The sequence below is a fragment of the Phyllostomus hastatus genome, unplaced genomic scaffold (genome assembly GCF_019186645.2).
Source record: "Phyllostomus hastatus isolate PE091 unplaced genomic scaffold, TTU_PhHast_1.1 phas_contig_551, whole genome shotgun sequence".
Lineage (NCBI taxonomy): Eukaryota > Metazoa > Chordata > Mammalia > Chiroptera > Phyllostomidae > Phyllostomus > Phyllostomus hastatus.
In genome coordinates, this window is record NW_025333909.1 from 9,882,639 (window position 1) to 9,891,965 (window position 9,327).

Consider the following 9,327-nt stretch of genomic DNA (forward strand, 5'->3'; position numbering starts at 1 on the left):
GTCCTGGAGCCAATCTTCTCCAAGCTCCCACGCAGGCGCTGTAACTCAGTGGACCTGCCCCCAGTCACATCTTGGTGGGGAAGTTACTTCCATTCCTTTGGCCCAGAGCATGGCCACAGCTATTCAACATATCTAAGCGACCAGCCAAAGGCTATAGATATGTTAAATGACCACGCCAGAGATAAGCTGCAAGGCTGTTGCTATGAGAAACAGCTTTCAAAGGCCCTGCTCCATGTGTCCCTTCCCCCAACCCACACCTGGGGAGTGGGAGTGAGGACATCCAAAAATCCCCTAGATACCTTGAGTTCTGGACCCCATTTTAAATGCCCATTTGGGGTCCCCCCCTCTTGGATGCACCCTGTAACAGACTGAGTGCCAACGTGCGAACCAAAAGGTCACTAGTTCAATTCCCAGTCAGGGCACTTGCCTGGTTTGAGGGCCAGGTCCCCAGTTAAGGGTGTGCAAGAGGCAACCACAAGTTGATGTTTCTCTCCCTCTCTCCCCCCCTTGCCGTCTCTCTAAAACCAAATAAAATCTTTTTAAAAATCTTGCCAAATCTATGGATAATAAATCCCTTTATGATACATTTTCTGTGTTTGGAAAAATTCTTTCTTGTAAAGTAGTAATTGATGGAAATGGAGCAAGGGGTTTCGGATTTCTGCATTTTGAGAAATCAGGAGCCATTGCTAAGATGAATGGTACTTTGCTGAAAGGTAGCCGAGTGTTTATTGGGCAGCTTAAACCTCGAAATGAAAGGAAAGCAGAACACTCAGAGCTTAAGCAAACAGGTTTGCTGATCATTACATCAAAAATTTGGGTGATGATGTAGATGATGAATGATTTAAAGACTTTTTTGGTAAGTTTGGCACTGTATTAAATGTGACAGTTATGACCGATGAGAGTGGCACCTTCAAAGGCTTTGGATTTGGGAGTTTTGAGAATTTTGAAAATGCTCAGAGAACCATCAAAGAAATGAACAGGGAATTCCTTAATGGAAATCAACTTCGTGTTGGCATAGCACAGGACAAAGTAGACAGACAATTGGAATTCAAACACCAATTTGAGCAAATAAAACAGGGAGAACTCACTTGATTCTTTATGTGAAAAATCTTGAAGTTGGTTTTGATGAAAAATGACTGAGAGGAGAATTCTCTCGCTTTGGGACAATCACTAGTGCCAGGGTCGTGATGGAGGCAGGCCCCAGCAAAGGCTTTGACTTTGTTCGCTATATATCTCCTGAAGAGGCTAATAAAGCCATCAAGGACATGGACAGCAAGATTGTAGTCACCAAACCACTGTATGCGGCTTGCAAAAAGCAAGGAGGAGTGCCAGGCTCTCCTCGCCAAGAACCCTGTGGCCAGAATGGCTTGAGAGACGGAGGTGATAACAGACTCAACATCCACAAGGTAGCAACAACATCAAGTAACTCCCTGCTGATACTTCCTCAGCCTTCAAGTGCAGGCGCACATCTTTGCAAGCCTGCAGTCTGGGCCAAGCCTCACCCACCTCAGAATATGCATTACGCTAACCACTGGGCAGCAACAGATCCTGAGCCATCATCCAGCTCCTTCAGATCACCAAAGGTTCCAAAAGTCAAGTCAGCCTATCAGGTCAACGATACATCAACTAAGACCAAGCCTCTTCACCTCAAACTTCTGCTGCAGGACGACACGCAAATCAAAGATTCAAAAATGTTGCAGGTGTTACCTGTGTTGGCAGCCCTCTCCAATTTACAGCAGGAAGGCTCGGATCCATCCCAAAGCCTGCCCCTGTTTATACGCAAGGTCATTTGTCAAATATATGTGTGTTGGCATCAGCTATTACTCAGAAGAAGCTCTTGGGTGAAAAGCTATTTCCTCTGGTCCAATGCATTCGCCCAGCTCTAACGGGAGAAATCTCTGGCATACTGTTAGAGATGGATGATGCTGAAATTCTTCATATGCTCAAATACCTCGAGTCTCTCCGTGCCAAGACTGATGAAACCATTCTTAATCTGCAATCCCACCAAGCTTAACATACTGCCCTGAAAGTAACTAATAGCACTCACAGTGTGTCAAATAAAATGCCCACTTGTGGAAATGAATGTTCCAAACAATGAAAAGCATAAACAATGGAAAAAATGATGATAATAAAAATTGCAACGAAATAAATATATTTAAACCTCAACAAGCAAATGTCAAGTATCATCATTTGTATTTAATTATGTAATGTTTTAAAATAAGGACAGAATATAAGAGCAGGAAAATAAAAAAGGGGAAATAATTAAACAGTAATATTTTCAACAATGTAGTAGGAGTAAGGCAAAATTACACACAAAATAAAACAATAATTTAAATATTCTTACCTTTAATGTTTTCTATGCTGTAAACAGTGTAAAATGATACTAGTATTTTGCATTCCAGAACTGTGGTGTTTAGCTTATGCTTGGCGATTACTCGGCAATTCCAGAAGGAAATGTAAATTGAATTTTAAAATTCTTATGTAGTAAAAAATGAATAAAGGTACAACTATGAAAGGTCCCAATAGCTACAAATACCAGATTATTTCATGAATAGCTTCACAAAACAGTACAGTATAAAATGGAAAATGCCACAAAGAAACAACAGGAAATATAAAGATAAATTTATAAATATATACATTAGGTAGATTTTTCAGGAAACAGGTTGGAGAAAGAGTAAGGGAATAAGAACAGAGACTAGAATATGTAAGTATTTTTTTAAAGAGCAATTTTTTCCTTTTTCGTAGTTACTATCTTATAATTAATCCAAAATATTAACCAAAGACAAAAAAGATCAGAAAAAAATAATAACGCCATTTATACAATTTTATTTTTAAGTGTTAAATACATCATTTTTGCTAACAGAACAGTTTCAGATTTCATACTAGCAATTTGTAGTAAAAATTACTGCTCTCTATAAAAGATTAAATTTTAGTATTTTTATAAGGACATTCTTTAAACAAATTTAAAGCAGTGAAATATTTGATAACTTAGATTTATAATCTAATGAAAAAATACAAGCCTAATGAATGGCCTTCAGCAAATGCTACTCTTAACAAATGGGATGAACAGAAAAGGAACTGAAGAAGTTGTGTTTTGAACTGTATTTCCTTGGTGTGTTAGGCTGCATTAAAAATGTGTTGCTAGAATACTTTGGGAGTATTCCTCAAACAACAGCTTTTTATATACATTGATTACTGAGCTTATTAGCTATTACCCAAACTAAAATTTTCCAACATTTGAGCCCCCTATTAGTTTGTTATAAACCAATAGAAATCTAATACAACTTCCATTTGGATAACAACAACACCTCAAGGTTGTTGTGAGATATCACATATATAAAGCTCTTTGTATAGAGGAAGTAGTCAAAAAGTATTAATTCCCTTCCCACTTTCTTATTTGAAAGTGTAGAAAAGATGGGACAATATCATGAAATTCAAGACCCCCTCCAAAATATTCTGTCCCTGTACCTTCTTCACAGGTCATTTCAGAATAGACGTACTAAAAACCTCAGGTGACAAAAATTTTTTTTCCTAATATGAAAAGGGCGAATAATCACAGGTGCCTTTCAGTTCCTAAGTATTTTCAGAATGTCTCTGGTGCTAACGGCAAATAACGAGCCGGGTCAATAACCTCGTCACTGAAGATGAATTTGAAGAAGAAATTTATGAAGCTAAGAAAAAATGGACAGGCACTGCAAAGAATACTCAGAGATGCTGTCACTGAAAATGGTAAATGAAAAAGACCCAAAATGCTGGAATTGGAAAAGATCATAAACAGTATGTGGCAATTCAAACATTTTCTCTTTTTTTATTCTTTTTTAAGTATTTTTATTGATTATGCTATTACAGCTTTCCCTCTTTCTCCCCCCTCTGCCCTACCCCCACAACCCTCCTGCACCCCTCCCCCCCTTAGAGAAATGGACATCCCATGGAGGGATTTCAGTGGAGAGGGGGAAGGGAGGGATGGGGGTGGAGTACAGGGAAGAAGAAGCATAATTAGTGGGCATAAAATAGACAGGGAAAGATAAAAAATGGTATAGGAAACAGAGGACACAAAGAACTTGCATGTACAACCAATTCAGACATTTTCATTCTACATAAGGAAACAAGGGAAAAAGAGCCAATGTTGTCTGACTTCCTAGGGCTCGTTTTAACTATTCCATAAAGTTCTTTTCAACCATTGCGTAAAACAGTTTTTACACATATCGTTTACCATAACCTGAGTCTCACCACTCTTATGTTTGGGAAGTTGCAACAAGTAAGGCACAGTTCAAAGAACATTGCCTCTTCCTGGCAGGGGAGCTCAGTTGACTGGAGAGTCATCCAGTACACCACGGTTGACGGTTCCATCCCCGGTTAGGGCACGTACAAGAAGCAACCAATGAATGCATCAGTGAGTGGAACAGCAAATCAGTCTCTCTCTCCCTCTCCCTCTCCCTCTCCCTCTCCCTCTCCTCCTCCTCCTTCCTTTCTCTCTCTAAAGGCAAAATTAAAAAAAAAAAATCACTGCCTCATGATGCAGGCAGATCTGGGTTATATTCTTGCTCAGGCATTTATTAGCTGTGTGTACTTGGAAGATTTGCAGGAACTTTAAGAATCCCACTGTTCTCATTTCTAACCTGGAAAAATATCATTTTTCATGTTAGAGTAATTTTTCAGATTATGGTAGATAAGGAGGTTCACTTTGCACTTATCAGACCTTTGTTTAGTAAGAGCTAGCATTTCAAAGTTTCCTCTCCAACTGGCCCATTCATAATTGCTTTGATCCACTGCTACACAGAAGAAATCAAAGAAATCTGGCCTCAAGATTCATAGCTTAGGTCTTTGGTTAGGGTAACATCAACCCCAGAATACTAACATTGCACTAAGGATGTCTCTTTCATGAGAAGGATCCATTTTTGTTGAAGTTGGGCCTGAAATTTCTAGCAGGTGTTCCTTAGGTCACCGTCATTGATTGCAATAGTTTCTCAGACACAGCTGATGTGTAGGTCTTCTCTATAAAAAAATGCTCAACCACATTCAAGTTACATCCTTTTTATACATTTTCAAAATACTTTATGTATTTTTAGAGAGAGGGGAAGGGGAGGAGAAAGAGAGGGAGAAAAACTTTGATGTGAGAGAGGACATCCTTTGTTTGGGCATCCAACACCCAGGCACGTGCCCTACCTGGGAATCAGAATGGTCACCAGCAACCTTTCTTCCATGCAGGACGATGCCCAACCAACCGAATCATGGCAGGTCAGGGCTCAAGTTACATCCTGGAAGTCTGCAAGTACTTAGGCAATATAAGGCCATCTGTAAACCTCTTCATGCAGCCGGCTTATATTTTACAGACTGAAAGTTTTAGCATCAAACTTAGATGCAGACTCTGAAAAATCAGGTTACAGTGCGTATGTTATACTACAACAGTTCAACCACTATTCTGAATGAATTTCTATGTTTGTAAAGTGACGCCTTTTTCTCTTACTGGATATATGGCTACAATATTAAAGAGTTGCACCCCAGCTAGTGTGGCTCAGTGGGCTGAGTGCTGGCCTGCGAACCAAAGGGTCACTGGTTTAATCCCCAGTCAGGGCACAAGCCTGGGTTGTGGGCCAGGTCTCCAGGTGGGGGTGAGGGAGAGGCAACCACACATTGATGTTTCTCTCCCTCTCTTTCTGCCTCCATTCCCCTCTGTCTAAAAATAAATACATAAATAAATAAATAAATAAAATCTTTTTTAGAGAAAGAATTGCTGTGGCTGTGATCAAGTTTGAGAAGAAGGTAGGTAATAAAGACTGGCAAATGTAGGGGTTTTGGTCAAGAGCTGGGTGAAGAAGGTACACCAGAGACGATAAACTGGGTAAAGAGAAAATAGGAGATAATGAGTCAAAATAAAAGTACAAATATTTTTACACGTTTCTTTGTTACAACTTCCAACATCATCAAAATGGTACCTACCTTTAAAGAACTTTATTTTTACGGGGGTCATTACAAAGACCATAAAATAAAAAAAGCTATGAAGAGCTAGAATACATGCTTTCTATAATTCCTGTTCTACGTTCTATGGCTCTAATGGGGTTTCTGTTTTCTGCCCTCTGACTTCATCTGTCCTTGGGTGTGGCTGGCACAGGCAGCGCTCATTGGGTCTCTGTTCTCTATTTTTCCGACCAGGGTGATTGACGTAAGCTATTTATTCTCTGGTCCTGGAGGAGAGGTGTACAGCATTGGCTCTCAAGTGCCCTGGTTTCAGGGAGGTAAGGTATTGAGCTGCACCCGCCGGCTGGGAGTTGCTCAGCCTGACTGGCCTGGTTAAACTTTCTTATCTCTGTTTCCCCATTCCACCTGCCCTGGATTTTCCTGGCTTCTTCCTCTCCTGTCTCATGACCAGCGATAGTTTAGGTGGCTCGGTTATGTTGAACAAGCAATTCTTCAAACATTGTTTACTTTTTCTTTTAATTGTTCATTTTTATGGGTTTAATTAACAAAATAGTCAAGAAAATTGCACATTTGGGGGATAAGCACATTTGTGATCACATGACCCAGTGAGACCAGAGGTGGTGGTGCCCATAGGCAAAGGAGGTGATTAGGAATCTTTTCTCCATGTTCATTTGAAAGTCTGCCAAGTAGTTTCAAAACCCATTTTTAAAATGCCATCTAGCAGATGCAAATTATAAACTGACATTGAATTCTAAGCATTTAGCATTGACAGAAAACAAAAATTATCTAAGGTATTCAGGAACAAGAAACCGGCGTGTGTTTTGTGTAAGAGAATCCCGACTTTATCAACACGTTCAAGACGACAGCACCCAGACACACTACGTAACAGTATGGGTAGGCGTGCATTTTTACGTCTTCTGTTTGGAGCAATGTATTCTCTCTACTTCTAGCAACAAACTGCATGGAAATGACAAAGATCTCTTAAGGATGAGGTGCAATGTTTGGTAATTAAAACTTTGTACAGCTTATTATTTAGATAATAAAGACACACACAAAAATGAAGTTCCATTGCAGCAAAAATCGGCCCTTTCAGAATTTGAGAATACTTAAGTATTTTTTGTTTTAACCATTACCATGTAATATGTGTTTATATTTGTTGTAAAATATAGAGCATGAAAATGAACAAAGATCACTCACAACTTTATAATCCCACTAGGATGGCACAACCACCGACAAGATTACGTATATACGACAAGATCATACAAACACACACTTGCACTGCTATAATTAAGTGTATACACATTTGAACGGCTCTTGATACACATTGGTCCTATGTTCTCAAAAACAGCTGTGTTTATTTGGAAACCCACCAGCAATATATGTGTGTCTTCCTTCACACCTTCCCCAGACCTCAGGAATTCTTTTCACTGTTTGAAAATTTGATAGCAAGAAAAATTATATTTTACTTGTGGCTTCTTCAATCAGCAGTACTTGAACCCACAATGGAATATCGTAGAGGTTTAGTCTTAGTGTCCTATCTGAGAAGAAAAACATGGAAGGTACGAGGGATAAAGAGACCCAGTTCATGTACTCTTTCCCTCATGTATAGCCACTCAGCTGCCTTTCACCTGAGTTTTCCCCACAACAACATAGGACTCACAATCCCTGTTCTGCCTGTATGTTGAGCCGGCGTGAGAACCAAATGAGTCCAAAGCAATCAGTGTGCAGCACGTCAGCTCTCCACCACGCAGATATTGCCATAATGCCTATTCTCATCAATTCTCAATTTCCTCTTGGCATGGGAAGAGACTGAGCCGTACTTCAGATGGAGGGGAAAAAAGCATGCTGTGTCCAAGACCCTAAAAGATGGTAAGGTTACTTAACTTTTTCAAAGCCACCAAGCAAGTCCCAGACAAACCTGAAATTGGCCTTTAATATTTTTTAAATGATTTTATTATTATTATTTTTTAAGATTTTATTTATTTATTTTTAGAGAGGGACGGGAGGGAGATAGAGAGAGAGAGAAACATCCATGTGCGGTTGCTGGGGGTTATGGCCTGCAACCCAGGCATGTACCCTGGCTGGGAATCGAACCTGCGACACTTTGGTTCCCAGCCCGCACTCAATCCACTGAGCTACGCCAGCCAGGGCTTGGCCTTTAATATTTTTAACTTCATTTCTGTTCCTGAGCTTAGCAGAGCATGTTCCACACCCACCTCTACTCTCAAAACAAGCAATAACAACACGGTTAGAGGCAGACTATAAAACACAAAAACCAGTTCCATAACAACTGACGTCAATTTTATTCGTTGAACAGCCATTAAAGGAACGGTCAAGGGTTGGGGAAAGACCACAGGCGTGCGCACACACGCGAGCAAGCGGTTGTCCTGGCAGTGAGTGCTGCAGCCGTAGAAAAGACACCGTTTCCAGAAAGCTAATAATCTTCACTGACAATCGTTTAAATGGAAAAGACAACAGCTAAAAGCAGAAGTGAAACATCATTTTGCTTTAGAAAATACAACTGCAGCTGCAGACCAATGCCAGTAAAGGGGAGAGAGGTCGGGAACGTGCGGACATCCACGCCCACATGCATCTCACAGAGTTGGTATGGATCCCTAATGTGCACAGTAGAATATCTGATGTATACATTTATCAGGGAAGAGCTTTTGGTAGGACGCCCATATTCATTAGCACCTAATTAGTTCCCAATAATTATATTAATTATGAAATGACAGCTAAATCAGCTTTGTGCTTTGCGAGATATTCTCCTATCAGCCTCCTCAGTAGGCTTTTGTGAATGAAGGAAGCACTAATTAAAAACATACCCAAAACAACAGTAGTTAGTGTAGAATGTTTTCCACCTCATACCAGAGAATCAGCTCTCTTAGAAGTGCCTTTATTGCATGCTTAATATGCACTATAAGGATGTTGAAATGTAAAATGTCCACGTTACATGATCATTTTTTTGGTTTGTAATGTTCAAAAAAGTTAACAAAGCAACAATAAAAAAGCATCACTTCCAGTTACATCACTCAGAGAAGCATGACTCTTTCACAGACCGGAACTTGAGGCAGGAGAGAATGTAGGTAGTTCCAGAGCCATAGAGACATGTACCTTCCATCAGGCAGTGTCATGTATTAGGGATGGAACCAGCATGGATGGGTTTGAACCTGATACTGTACCTATGAGATGTGCCTTAGTTGCATTACCTGTAAGAAGAGAACAATAATAACAGCATACACCTCAAAATGATGCTGTGAGAATTCAATACATGAATCCATGCACTGCGCTTGAAATAATGCCCGAAGGTCTGAATAAATGTTTAATATTTATTAGTACATGACATGTACAAAAATATGTGCACTAATAAGGGATAGGAAAAGCATGTTCTTTTTCTTACATGTCTAC

At 39.9% G+C, this 9,327-nt stretch overlaps 1 pseudogene; it reads left to right on the forward strand.

Moving 5' to 3' along the window:
* The first annotated feature begins 559 nt into the window (after window positions 1-559).
* On the forward strand, window positions 560-1,886 carry LOC123824278 (annotated as a pseudogene).
* Window positions 1,887-9,327: the final 7,441 nt, after the last annotated feature.